The 14,325-nt window shown below is 41.9% G+C and overlaps 1 protein-coding gene across 1 annotated transcript in view; it reads left to right on the top strand.

The window, feature by feature from the left end:
- PPM1H (protein phosphatase, Mg2+/Mn2+ dependent 1H) overlaps positions 1 to 14,325 on the top strand; it is a 143,208-nt gene that overhangs the window by 89,212 nt on the left and 39,671 nt on the right. The window lies entirely within an intron of this gene.

Below are 14,325 nucleotides of genomic sequence, written 5' to 3'. Positions count from 1 at the left end.
GCCATGCAGGACCTACTTCTGAGTAGTTGAGATCTTTGTTCTTAAATGACTGGCTGCTTCCAGTTCCCCCAGGATTCCTCCTCTGCTTCCTGAGAGCAGCCTCAGCTCCATTGCAGCCTCTGACACCCAACGGGAAGAAATTCATCGTCGGTGATCTTGAAGTAGCCCAAGTGTCCACTGTAGTTAAAGCCACCAAGTCTTCAAGAGGCTTTGAATGTTCATCAAGCCCATCAAAAACAGGAAGAGCAAGAATTAGAAGGGAAGCCATTGGCAAGGCTGGGTCTTGTTTGAACTAGGACTCAAATTTTTCTACTCATTCCTCACATCTTGTAGGTAACAGGGTCCCTCCAGATCCAAAATAGTTTGGTTTTGCACTTTCTAGATGGAACTCATGGAAACCTTCCTCATGCTGAGGAGAGTTCTCTGGATTCCCAAAATCTTTCACATTCAAATAATCCCACTTCTAGATTTTCGTAGCTCAAGAAAATAAAAGGTTTAAAGTGCAGAAGATCAGTTGATCTGGGCCTCTCTCCCACCAAATCCCCACTTCCCATGAGAAAACCAGCTATTGCAAAACATCTAAGTTGCTCCTCATCACTAAAAGGACATTTTAGGACTACAAAATGAGCTCTGAGGTTGTCCGCCAACTGCCAGGGTGCACAGTGCATTCCTGTATTTTTAAGAGCCCAGTCACATAGCCAAGAAGTTTTATTCGTGTTAGTTGGAAAAATATATTCCTTTTTGCTGCCTCATGCCTTGCATGGTGAACTTCACGGTTTGTACAGATACAAATAAGGGTGATGAGAAATACAATAAGGAAACTACTTTAAAAAAAAAAGTTTGTCTGCTCTTGAAGAAGGGTGAGGTTTGTTTTTTCACCCAAACAGGACACTTGTGCTTGTTGCTGTTGGAACTAGATGCCGAAACCCTCAGTTCTTCAGTTGAGCTTTAGTTTGTTTGAGTTCACCTACTCATTTGTGCCTCTTCTCTGTCTGCACTCTCCTTCTCTCCTCTGCGCTCCCCCACTGGAAAAAGCCTACAAATAAATCAAGCTACATTTCCCACAGACGAGTCTGTGAGAGGAGGTTTTGGGCTGGAGGGGTGGGAAATAAACATTTGGGGTTCACGCAAGCCTGATTTGTACTGCCTTGCCCAGAAGAAGGTTAGGTCTTTTAATTCCAGGCAACTTCAAAACAACAGAAGCTTTTAAAGGTGGGTTTTGAACAGCTTCTGCTGTCACAAGACCAAGGTATGTGCAACAAACTGTTACTATCACAATGAGACTAAGGAAACACCAAGTGTGAGACTTGAATAATAATGTGCTATGCGGTGCCATCTATACCTCAGACTTATGTCTGTGGTATTCAGTTTAACCACCAAAGCCTCTCAAATCTGATCATTTCATGCCATGTACCCTGGCAGTGTTGTATAGCAGCTGTCCTTTTGTAGTTGATGTGTAATTACATCATGAAAAGACTTTAATTACCATATTACTAAATTACCAGCCAGCAATCCTTTCAGGTTCAGCCCTAGCTCACTTCTGTATGGACTATTAGGCTTCTCCAAGCTGAACACTTCTGGTTGGTGTAAAAGGGAGGAAAAATTGTGCTAATTGTAGGTTTTGTTATGAACTATTATTGAGCTTGATGTTATGGCATCAGTAATGTCAATGATATAATTAAACTTCTGCTAACGATGCAATCACAGTTCTGTAATAATTATACATTAACTGCACATGATACCAGAACCATACTAAAAATGAGGTGACGTATTCAGAGCCTGATAAAAACAACTTGGAGGGAGCTGCTTTCATTCTCTAATGGCTTGTCTGATCATTCTTGGACTCTGCCATAAATATACCTACTTGTACAGTCAAAATTCATGTCTGAATATTGGCCAAAGCTTTTTCTAATGTTTCTCTCTCTTTCTTCCTCTCAGAGGTTAGGATTGTCCATGAAAGGTTATCTAATTAAGGACTGATAGTGCTATAGTCAGCTATTCAATATATAGTGCTTTTCTGGTGAGCATTGATGTGCTGTGCTTTGCTTACCAGTTTGACATATACACTGTGGTAACTAGGCCAGGCTCTCTGAATAGCTGCTTTTTTTTAATAAGGAATAGGGTCTTCTCTGCTCATTCTTTTAAACAGTGTTGTTCAATTTTATATTGCTAAAGTGACTTTTACTTCTAAACTGCCATAACACGCCTTGTTAATCTCAGTTCTTTTTAGTTTTATACTCTTTATTAGGATGTTGTTTTATAGCTAGTGATGAAGCAGTAGTAAAACAGGGACTTAATGTTTTTACTGATTACTGCCCAATTATTGTATAGCCTCATGCAGCATAACATTTGCCCAACATCACTACAGTGACTGTAATGCAATATGATCATATTAACTATCTTGGGCATGAGTGTTCTTCTGGCTTTCATGTTGTCTGGCTAAGGAGCTGCTCAGAGACTGCAGGCACTGCCATTTTGTGCTGTGCTTAAAGCCATGTAGGGTAGCTGTGCTTTTATCATTATGCGAAAAGCAGAACACCACAAGTTGATTTGACTTTTCCACAGGCCCTGAAACTCTCACTAAATCTGCAAATGGGTTCTTGGGCTTTTTTGATTTATTGGCAGAAGATGGGATCAAAGCAAAGAGCCTGATGTTTCAGAGGCTTCACAGACTTGCAGGGTCACTGGATTTTTTGCTTTGCTTCATCAGCTTTTTTAATCATCTTTTTGCTTCCTTGCTTTTGCTTCCCTGTGCTTATGTTTTCAGGGTATATTCACCCTCTGCTTGAACATATATCCTCATGTCCAGAATAGATTTTCTCCTTTTTGCAAGTGTAGAATTAATGCTGAGGCATTTGGTATTGTTAAATGATAAGAGCTCATTGAGTGAATGTTTTTGTGGTGCTTCCATCTGGGTGCAGGTTAAGCAACTTCATTGGTGCTTCAGGTGCCCAGATGTGGGAGAGTGTGTTTATAACACCGACTTCTCCCAGTGTAATAAAATAGTGAATTGAAAATTGAATTCTACTTTGTTTACTGTTTCAGTTCTTTCCAGATTTGCTGCTTGTGTTGAATCTCACTACGTTTATACTTCCTCTTCTTCTGTGTCATGGTGCTTGTCAACTGCTTCCCTCATGCATAGTTCTCATCATAGGAAGTCAAATTTGGGGGATTAATCTGCTTTTATGAAGTAAATGAGAGGGGCATGGATACAGCCACGTATCTGCTGACTGGCACTGTAGCTTAAATAGAATTTCTGAGAAGTCTGAATTGATGATTCTGACCCATTTTTGTGGTTCATGGTATCTGACCTCTTCCTCAGGGCAGTCCAGCAGGGTGATTTTTGCCAGAAGCTCTAACACTGTGTAAGGATGGAAACCAAAAAGTCTGCTTTAGTCTTTGGTTTACAGTATTTTTAACAAACTTCAATTTTCTGATTTTCTTAACTACCCATCTTCTAATCTAAATGGTGTATATTTTCCTTGTTTTACTTGAGTGGTCTGCCTAAGCCTTCTGTCTCCTTACATCTGTGTCTGCATAAACAACAATAACTGTGCTTCGTACTTAGTACTTAGAGGTCTCTAGAGGAAAGACTAACTCAGTTACTAAGCTTCTCCAGTCTGCAGTATTTGGAAAAGCATTCTTTTTCCTGTCTCCTCCTAAAGATGGGACAAAAAGAGCTTCAAATCTTTGAAATCTCTGCAGGGCCTTTTCACCCTGGGACCACGCAATCTGTGGTGACTTCTTTTCATCCTCTGAAGTTCTAATTCCTCCAGGTCTTCAAAAGATGCCTCCCAGGAGGCAAGAGCAACACTTATGGACTGTATTTTGGGCAAGCTATGTGCACATCCCCTTTTTAGATTATTATTAATTCTTCGACGGAATCACTTGAAAATAATAAATGCTTGATCATTTCAGGGCAATAGATAACCTAAGCCTGGTCTTCTCAGGAGCCTGTGTAGTGAGCAGAGGCTGAATTCAAGACGAAGCAAGCCTCTCCCACATACATTCTCCTTCACTGACTGCAGTTTGGTACATGGAGAAGTCTGATCCTGCCTAGCCGAAAATGTTGGAAAAGAGTGTGGCGTCTTAGTCGCACTCAGGAGATATGGCCAAGTCTCATCTCTCTGTTTCCCCTGCTTCTCTTCCTGGAAGCCTGACTTGCAGGCCTGCAGAAAGCACTTCTGCTCCCCTTCACCTTCCTGGCCTCCTTCCAGGGAGAAGCAAGAGCACAAGATTCATAGGAATAGCAGCAACCTCAGGTATTGCAGGGTTTTGTGCTGGGTAAAGCTTTTGGAGGCACTTCAGGAAACACTTTAACTGAGGTGTGGAGAAAAGGTGTTGGATCAGAAATAAGTTGTTGCACTCAAAGTGCAGTGATAAGGAAGAGCGTTTTCTAGCGATCCAGTGGATGACAAGTTCCAGGGTACTGGCATGTCATATCCAGCACTGACTTGGCAGAAACAATTTATTTGGCAGTAAATGCTCATAGGCTTTTGAAGACAAAACGAATGTCCTACCTCTTCTCCAAACTCTTGTTTTTTCCTGGGAGAGTGTATGTCATAGCAATGTCTATGGCAATCTAGCAGGTGTTGAAGCCATTGTAAACATTTTTGAGTGGTACATTCAGTTAAGTCTTTGGTCCTAACCACACAGACCCATGAAGTCCTTATGTTCCAGATTATGAGGAAGGAGAGGAATTTTGGTTATTCAAATAATACCAGTAAACTAGAAAGCCACAGTTCATTGGTATTAGTTTCCAGGAGTGATTAACTCTATTAACTTTAATTCTCATAGGTTTTCAGCCTTTAAAAAAGAAAAAAACAAAGAAAAAAACAAAACCAACAAAAACCAAACGAACTAATCGAGCCAGACAAAAAAAGTGGGTTGCTGCCACTGCAAGTAAAAATTCCCCTGCTGCCTATTTTTATTGGTGAATATAAGCACTGATCAAGGAAGAATTCCCACTGTAATAACATCTTTGCTTGTATGTTGCATGTGTAGCCTGTAGAGCTTGTAGTGTCTGAGGCAAGATGGACAAAGGGTACCGAGTTGTAATTTTAATTAGTCTTTTACCAGTACTTTACTGATGCATAAAGAACCTGTGACCTGTAATAGAGGCAGCTGTGGTATAAGCAAATATACCAGAATCCAGATCTCCCAGTGCAGTGCATTAAGCTCAAAACCATCTTTTTAATCTGTGCCTTTGTAGCTGCCCACAGAGACGCCCGCAGGTTCTTCATTCCAGTGTTACAGGGTGTCGTGGTTTAATCTCAGTCAGCAACTAAGCACCACGCAGCCGCTCGCTCACTCCCCCCCACCCAGTGGGATGGGGGAGAGAATTGGAAGAGCACAAGTTAGAAAAAGTTGCGGGTTGAGATAAAAACAGTTTAATAATTGAAATAAAATGATAATAATATGATGATAATAATAATACACAAAGCAAGTGATGCACAGTACAATTGCTCACCACCTGCTGACCGATGCCCAGCCAGTCCCCGAGCAGCGGCCCCCCCGGCCAGCTTTCCCCAGTTTATGTACTGCGCATGACGTCACATGGTATGGAATGTCCCTTTGGCCAGTTTGGCTGTGCCCCCTCCCAGCTTCTTGTGCACCTCCAGCCTTCTCAGTCAGTAGAGCATGGGAAACTAAAAAGTCCTTGGCTAGTGTAAGCATTACCTAGCAACAACTAAAACATGGGTGCGTTATCAACTTTGTTCTCATCCTAAATCCAAAACACTGTACCAGCTACTAGAAAGGAAATTAACTCTATCCCTGCCGAAACCAGGACACAGGGCCAGGGCCAAGGCACACTAGGCAGGCTGGGTGCCTTGGACCTCTAGCTCCCATCCGTACTGTGGGAGGAGGGCCAGGGGGAGCACCCCAGGCTTGCTTGGTGAATGTTTCAAGTCTGTGGCAGTCCTTACTGTGTTAGAAAGCTTTTCTCATCCCCTGAATTCAATGAGCTTGCCAGGCAGCCCAGGCCGTTCAGTCTCAGCAGCAGCTACGCAATGCAGCTTGAGCCCTGCTCCTGGGGCTTTTAGCGAGGTCTTGCTTTGTCACTTCTGCATGGGTGAATGAAGCAGGGCTTGGGTAAAAATTCACTGATGCAGAGTGAGCAGAGAGTGTGACTTTCACTCTGCTTTTACTTCTCGGTCCAGCTTGTTTCAATATTCTGCAGCTGCCGCTGAATTAAGCAGAAAAGCTGAGATCAAAGTAGATGTGATGCTTTAGGTGCTAAAAGTCATTCCGACTTCCTCAATGGTAAGACAGTGAGGAGCAGGGGGAAAAAAATCCGTGCTTCTTCCATTTTACATGGTCAGCCATATTACTGGCAAAATAAACACTGACTTGCACAGCGAAGCCTTCATCCACTAAGCCCAGGTTTAGTTGCCATAGTAACTCGTCCTGGAGATGAATGTGATATCCTAGACAGCAGGGAAAAAGACTTTGATTCCTCAGATACCAGTCCTGATGCTCAGAGCTGGCCACGGAGACGTGACTGCACTTCTTTGTTCATTTCCCTGGCACAGCCTGAGTAATTGGTGGCATGTTGTTCAGCCGTGATACAGAAATGCGGTGGTGTATCATCATTGCAGCCCTGGACTTAGCTGTGTTCAAATGAAGAATACACTGAAATGATCACGGGCAAAATGAATCCCGTGAGGGTGGCAGATTTCCAACCTAAGGATGCTGGAACCGATGGCGGGCAGTTTCCGTGTGCTAGTGGTGTCACTATAAACTCACTGTAAACTGTCTTGTAATAGCTTCTTAGCTGCCAGCTGAAGTCCTCTCAGAAAGATCAGTGGGTTCAGATGTAAACCAACAGGAAAGTATGCACAATTAATTACAGAGCATTTTAGTTTAGTTCATTGGCTTTTGGTTTAGTGCTACTGGAACCAGAGTAGACAATACTAGAAGTGTATAGGTAAACATATAAAGTCACCACTGGTTCAATAGCAAAAGTTACTTTCCTGATTAAACAAACAAACAAAAAAATCGCATACAGCTAGCCAGTGATGGGGTGGGAGGACAAAAAAAAAAAAGTATAATTAGCCCTAAAATGAAACACTGTTAATAAAGCCAACTGCTAATAATAACTCCATACTGAGATTGCATCAGACAAGCAATACACTTGAGGACCTAAACTAGAGCAGGGAATTCATGGGAGAGTCCCATGGGAATGGAGCTGCAGCCCGCCAAAGAGGCACTGAGAACTAGAAGCATGCAGCTCCTGGGGTCAAAAATGACCGGGCAATGTGACTTCTCCAAGCTGTATCCTCTGTGGACAACCTGCAAGTTCAGTATTATATTTAATTTAAAACTGTAGAGTTGAGTAGTGATGCAGAAACAACTGAAGTAATTTACTTAGTGTTGGTGACAGCCAAGTGCTTCTCACCGTTGGATGCAATACGTAGGGTAGAGAGAGGCTGCCAGGAGTAGAAAATCCCTTTAACTGCTGCTTATTGTTAGTTGAATACATGGGATGGAACATGAGATCCGTTCTAAAAATTCAGATTTTTATTATTTTTGGCAGTAAGGAAGATACTGACTGGCTCAGGTGCTAGTGTAGATGAGAAGTAAGCCCTTCTGTGGAATTCTATGAATATTATTTTGCTTTGAGAAACAGCTTCTACTTGTCCATTCGTGATCCTTTATTAAAAATCATACAATTCATTTAGTCAAAAACAGACTACCAGAACAGTGGCTTTAGAGTATATCAGCAGCCTTATTTTGCCCAGAGGCCTTCTCCACAGGAATCACTAAATAAGCATTAGAAATGTAAATATGAGTGAGTCGGGTAACTGGAAACAACGTAAAGCTCTACACGTGTGCACAGGAACAGCTCGCGTGCTTGTAGGTGCCTCTGAAAGACGACTTTCAGGGCTTCTTGCAGGGACTGGATTTCATAATTTCTTTCCCTGGTTCTTTTCAAAGGCAGGAGGAGGTTCTCGTGTTGCCACAGGAGAGGTGTAGCACGCTTGGCTCTGTGCTGGTGCGAGGACATGAAAAGAGGCCCTTGAATTAAATACCTGGGAACTCCCGGCATCGGTGTCCTGCCAGAGCAGGAGCAGGGCTGTACTCAGCAGTTGTGCTGCTGAGATGTTAATCCTCCGAGCAGCCAGGGTGGCTGGCAGTCTGCAAAAGGCCTTTAGCAGAAGTTTGGGAAGGTTCTTCATTGTTCCTGCAGGAAATGCCAAAGCACACTCCTGTAGGGAATTGCTTTAACCCTGCCTTTGTGCAATACTTCACCAAGGCAAGTTCTCGCACCTTTTATTGGCTTGAGGGAGCTGAAGTTCTCCCAAGTGATGAATGAACAAATGCGTCTGAGCAGCCTGCTTTAATCACGGCATACACGATGAGACTACATTGTCGCAGGGAGAGTGCGTTCCCTCTTAACGTTGGCTTTGTTCGGCTGAAAGAAAAATGATCCCGTGTTTCTATTCTGTCACAATATTTCTGTGGACAGCCTGATGTTTGCAGTAGAAGATGTGAAGAAGCCAGGGTGGCAGGACTGTTGAGTGGCAATAGATGGAAAATGAGGACAGAGGCGATTTTCATTGGCTCTACCCTCTCACCAGTTTGTTGCTTGTTTTCTTCTTGGTAGAGATGCCAAGTAGGAGTTGGGCCATTTTTGAAACATCTCTTGGGTATTACGGGTGGGAGGCAGCCAGGGTTTTTTTCCATTGTTGTTGCTGAGGGTTGCTGCTTTCACCTCTGCGTTTTATGGTGAGGGATATGTCATCGCTGGGACCTGTTTTAGTGCCAGCTAAATGTTATATAATGGTTTGTTTCACTATCCCCAGTCTGCCTTAATTCATAAAATTAAGGAAATCATTTAAAAGCTTTGCACTATAGTTCCATGATTATTGCCAGTGCAGTGAGGTGTTTGTTCACCTGGTTTCTAAAGAAACATTGAGAAATGAGTCTGTGTGGGACTAAGGGAGAGTAATTCACTTCGTAATAAGTGAAACCAAGGTGCCAGGGCTGAATGTATTAAAAGTCATCAGTAATCGTAATGGCTGTAAGTTCCAGTATTTCATTTAGAGAGGAGAGAAATGTGTTTTTAATCTTTTTATAATCACTTCTTCTTTCACTTCTTAGCAATTAAGAAAAAGTAAATAAACAAAACTGGTTCGAAGCTCACCAGACATTAGCATTGCTCTTCTTGGCTTCTTTAAATATATGCATTTAGTTACCATAGTAAACAAGTACCTATCTAGACTGATTCCATAGTTCTAGGATGTACTTTTTTTTTTTCTCAGCTATTTTGTGACACACCTAATTAAAATCTACTGCTTGGTTCTCCTTTGAATGTAGTAAAACCCTGCCTTATTCTTTCTGTCAGTTTAATCCCTCTTTCTTTTCCATTGACATATTTCTAATACCTCTTCAGACAGGCCAGACACTTCTGCTTCATCTGTACCGAATCCACAATGCTTAACACCTTTTGACAAAATGGATACATCCTCCCTGTGGCTTGGAATTGATACACGCTGTCAAAAAGGGTTTTCCGAACGGTCTCTCTTTGTCACCTTTACTAGATTTTTATCCTCTGTTGTAGAAATGTGCAGTTTAATGTTGCGTTTCAAATCATTTTTGGCTGAAAAAGTGTGTAATGGAATCAGGGTGTCCCCTGAATACTCCTAACAGTAGGAGATGCCTCTTTGTTTTGAACACTAGAATCTCAATAGACCCATGACAGCAGTGAAATTACACTTTTGACCTTGATCACTAAAGTGTTTCTTTCTCTGTATGATTAAATGAGAGTAACCAACAATAGCTTCCTCTAAAATGTATGAGTTTCCCTCTGTTTGTTTCTATAAGAAACTCAGAAAGGATGCTGTGCAATTCTCTGCTGATTGTGTTTTCCACAGAAGAAAAAAAAAAGAAAAAAAACCCCAAACCCTGCTTGATTCAAGGAGAGGTGGCTGTTTTATCCATATTAAAAATGCAAAAGCAATTGATATATTGACATTTTCCTTAAGCCAGTGTTGTTGCTACATCCTGAGTGTGAGAGCAGCAGTACAACACAGTGGCAGATTTTTACCCTTTTGTTGCCTCCTTCACACGTTTTAAAAGGGCATATATACTAAAGCACCAAATATTGTTTTAAAGTATTGAATCTGAATGTAGAAAATAACAATATACTTAAGGTTCTGTGTGAATGCTGAAATACTCAAAAGATCATTTAGCTGATCATCATGGACTATGCAGTTATGTCAATCCAAAAGATAAATGTAGTATTTTCTGTCGATTTACATGCAGCCTTTTAAGCTCCTGGTGTTTCTTTTCATTTGCGTGTGACTGAGTGGACGTAGCCCGCTGCAGGATTTGCTGTGACTGCCAGTCCCGCCTTACGCACCGAGGCGCTGGCACATCTCTGGCTCCACATTTAGTTGTTCAGGGCACGGCTTCTCTGGATCAGAAAATACTCGGTGAAGTGGCCAGAAGAGAGATACAAAATCAGATTTTTTTTTGTTCCATTTTAGGCTACTTCAGCTGTGTTTTGGGGACTTTTTTTCCCAATATATTCCAGTTTTCTGTGAATATTTACCCGCTCCGGATTAGGGAATGTACTTTCTTTGTCATGCAGAGCATGTATCTGTGAAACACAAGGGCAAGTACAATCCTATAGTTTGTGTGGGTGGGGAGTTAGGTAGCTGGGTTCAAAAGAGGGGAGAGGACTTGGGGAAATCTGTAGTTTGTTTTTAGAAGGGATCAAAATAAGTGACTTAATGGCCTCTGTGGCCTCAAGACTTAAGAGCAGTTTCTCCTGTTTGGGCGCTGTGGATGATGCTGCATGGAGAGGGCATCAGAGCCATAGAGCGTTGGAGGGCTATACACCAAGGGGGCTGCAGATCTGTGAATCCCCATTTCCTATCCTGCCAAAAAAACTTTTGTTTTTTAATTTCTACTTCATTGGTGATATAAATTAATGACTAGTACTGGTCTGAAGCAACCTTGTCATCAGAGAATATTTGGTTAGTGTTGACATACTTGTTCCCTGCAAACATGAATCATCCGTCTGCCTTTGGCAGGCTCGCCCTGTGGCTCTGCTGTAATGTGTTTCACCAGCGTGGCTGAAATTAAAATGTCACTATTAAACATGGCAGAATCAGATGCTCTCTGGGCACTGCATCTCTTTGAGTTCTTCTTGCTTCCTCTGTAGCTATTTCTGACGGTTTAATAGGACAGCTGTATTCTGGTATAAAATAATACATTCATATTTCCACAGAGCACGGGGGGCTAAATGCTTTCAGAGCACTATTTCATTGCATACATGCATCTTTCATGCATGACAGAAGCAGTAATGCTCACGTAACGCCATGTTGCTGCTTAGTCCATTAGGAAGTGTAAAGTCAAAATTAATTGTTCTGCAGGACCATATAGAGTGGGTTTCTAAAAGCAGCTGCTGGGTTGTTTGTGGCTGCCACATCAGCCAGGCTCCCTCCCCATGAGCAGTTATTGACTTTGGGCTATTGAATTCAGGGCTCTGGAGGTTGCTCGGTGGGAAAAGCCTTCAGTTGGTGCTTGGCAGCTCTGTCACTGCGAGGTCACGGAAAGGGCAATTCAGTCTCCAAACCCAATTAGGGCCTGATTCGGCACCTCTTCAATCACAGGGGAAAATCCCACTGAGCAGGGTGGCTCCCAGGCCAGGCTTTCGCACCCAGCCTCTCCAGTGAGATGGCTGACAAATGTGTCTGTTTTTGTCACTTGGGCTGTTAGAAATACCCTTTGCTGTCATGAAACTGCTAAGCAGCTGGTGTGGAAAGGTAGAGACTGGTAAGAGGATAATGAGCCCACCAGAGTTGAATTCAGACCAGTGACCTGTATATATATGTCTGCGTCCCTCCCGTTACTCATATCTAGAGCCATCTAATTCCTCGGATCAAATCATTTGACTCTTATGAGCAGCTATAACTTTCAAGTTGAATAAAATCCAACCTCTGAAAACATTAATGAAAAACATAAAACTGAGGCTCTGTTTTATCAGGTATCAACAGCATTGCTTTAATTCCTCCCCTCCAAAGGTGTTTGGGTTTTTTTGTGCTGGGTTGTGCTTTTCATCCCAGGTGGCTGCAATTTCTAGTGAAAATAAGTTGAGCCATGAAAGGTTGACCCACTTGCCTCTGAATTGCTTTTTATATGATGTGAGTCCCTCAGGGCCCAATTCTATCCACAGAAGTGAGAATGATAGCTATCACACATATAGGAAGTATGTCAGTGTGCACAAAGAAAAAGGTGAACCTCAGACTGGTCTGAGTGGTCTTTAAAATATGGGTTTCCTGTGAAATGGTGATTAAAGGGGAAGCAAAGGATAATTAAAAAATTAGCCTGATGCCCTAGCAGTTATATCAATGTGTGTTCTTATATTAGCTCTTTCAGACAAGCACAAGATCAGTAGATCCCTTATGACTCTTTTAAACTAGCGTGTAAAATTTGGTTAGTGTCTGATCAGCTCCTTTGATCAGTCTAGTCTAGACTGTTGCTAGAGTACTTGGTACTAAACCCACAGACCCCTTAAATGGAGGCCTATTCAAGTGAGTCAAATTACATATGAAAAGGTTATAAAAACTGTCCACTGTCTTTGAGTAAATGACTCTGGTTCAAAGCCCAATACCTTAGGAATTGAATTAAAAAAAAAAGCAAAGGTGTTGTGCAGAAAAAGAGGTGGTGGAGTTCTTAATTCATTCTTAAATGACTGTTGGAAATCCAAATGAAAAATTTTCAGCAAACCTTTATTATTTTTAATTGGACTGGCATTTTTGTAAACTTGTAATATGTTCAGATCCCATAAAGGGGAAAAAAATCCATCAAAAATTCTGCACAAATTTCTCTTAAGAAATTAATGAGTTACAACCACCATGTCTGTCTCATTTCAAGCACACAATATTGTTTTTAATTGTAGCAGTGGAGGGCCAGTGGGAGCCTTCAGGATGTAGGTTGCACTCTTGCCACCTCTAATTTCTACATAGGATTGTTTGCAAGGGAGTGCTGGAAGCCCAGGAGCAGTAAGTTTGTTACCGGTCAAAGCAGAGCTGTTTTCCCCTCATCACTAGAGCCTTCTCCCACCTCTCCCATTGTAGCGCCATCCTGTACCTGTCTGTTCTTTGCCACATGAATCTCAGAAATGTGAACAGTTCCTTTCCTCTTTGATAATGCTCCTTCCTTTTGCATACTAGCAATAGTAGTTGATCATTTGGAGACAATTTTAGTCCAATATCATATCCAGAAGACTTGGAAAGTTATCCAGTGCAACTAATTTTACAAAGCTGTTTTGTACCCGGGCTGGTTTTCTCAAGATGCCTGTGTTTTGAATTTAGAGGTTAAGTTTTCAGTCTTCGTGTGCCTACCATATTGGTTGGATGCATTGCAGTGCCATCAGAATACCTGGCATAGAAGCAATGCCAGAAAATTGATCAAATCAAGAGAAGTAAGCTAGCGCGTAAATATCACATCAACAGGATGAAAAGATCACAGAAAGGAGACCATTTCAAACGTATAGAAACTGGGATCCAAGTGACAGTTGCTTGTTTTATCTACACCAAATTCTGTGCCAATTCAAGAGGAGAGCTGGTACACTGCTACTATCCAAACACTGAATTAATCTACTTACGGTTAAGAAACAGCTCCAGAACAGGCATTAAAATCTTTGGGATGATACATAGTTCATCCAGCTCTTCTAAAGCGCCAAGCATTACTATACTTACAGAGCTACGTAAATAATGGAAAGATAAAAGAACGCAATTCTGTGAGTGAGTACATGACCCCTGAATGTGGTAGGAATACTGGGTAAATTCTTCCCCCTTGTGACTGCGTTTCAGCCAGGGGCATTACACCAGGGAAGAATCGGACTGTATTTTGCATGCAGCATAGCAGATTGTTAAGAGGCAACAGGCAGGTGTTTGAGAGAATTTCCTCTCTGCCGTTGCAGAAGCGTATGTGAAATCTCCTGGCTGATCTATAGTCATGCCATTACCTGTCATCTTTTGGCAGGTAACTAGTTAAATTTGTGTTAAACAGGATTTGCTTTGCCATTTCCATTTGCTGTTGGAGTAGAAGTGTTCTGACATGACATATGACCAATCAATAATTGGAAAGTGCTTGCATGAGTCATTTGAAGCCAGTAGTTTAGACAGTGTAAGCCACAACTGGGATTAAAACCTGCAAAGAGTTGTTCTACAGTCAGTGATTCTGCAGCATCTCCTCTGGGTGTCTGCATTTCACTTAATAAGGATACCCTGTAGACATCAACTGAAATAACTCTTGCCTTTGTTGCTTGGATGTTTTTGTGAGCTCTGAAATGAACTTGGCATATAC

Source organism: Aptenodytes patagonicus, chromosome 1 (genome assembly GCF_965638725.1).
Source record: "Aptenodytes patagonicus chromosome 1, bAptPat1.pri.cur, whole genome shotgun sequence".
Classification (NCBI taxonomy): domain Eukaryota; kingdom Metazoa; phylum Chordata; class Aves; order Sphenisciformes; family Spheniscidae; genus Aptenodytes; species Aptenodytes patagonicus.
Note: the sequence above shows the minus strand (reverse complement) of the source record. Positions and strands in the feature narration are given on the sequence as shown.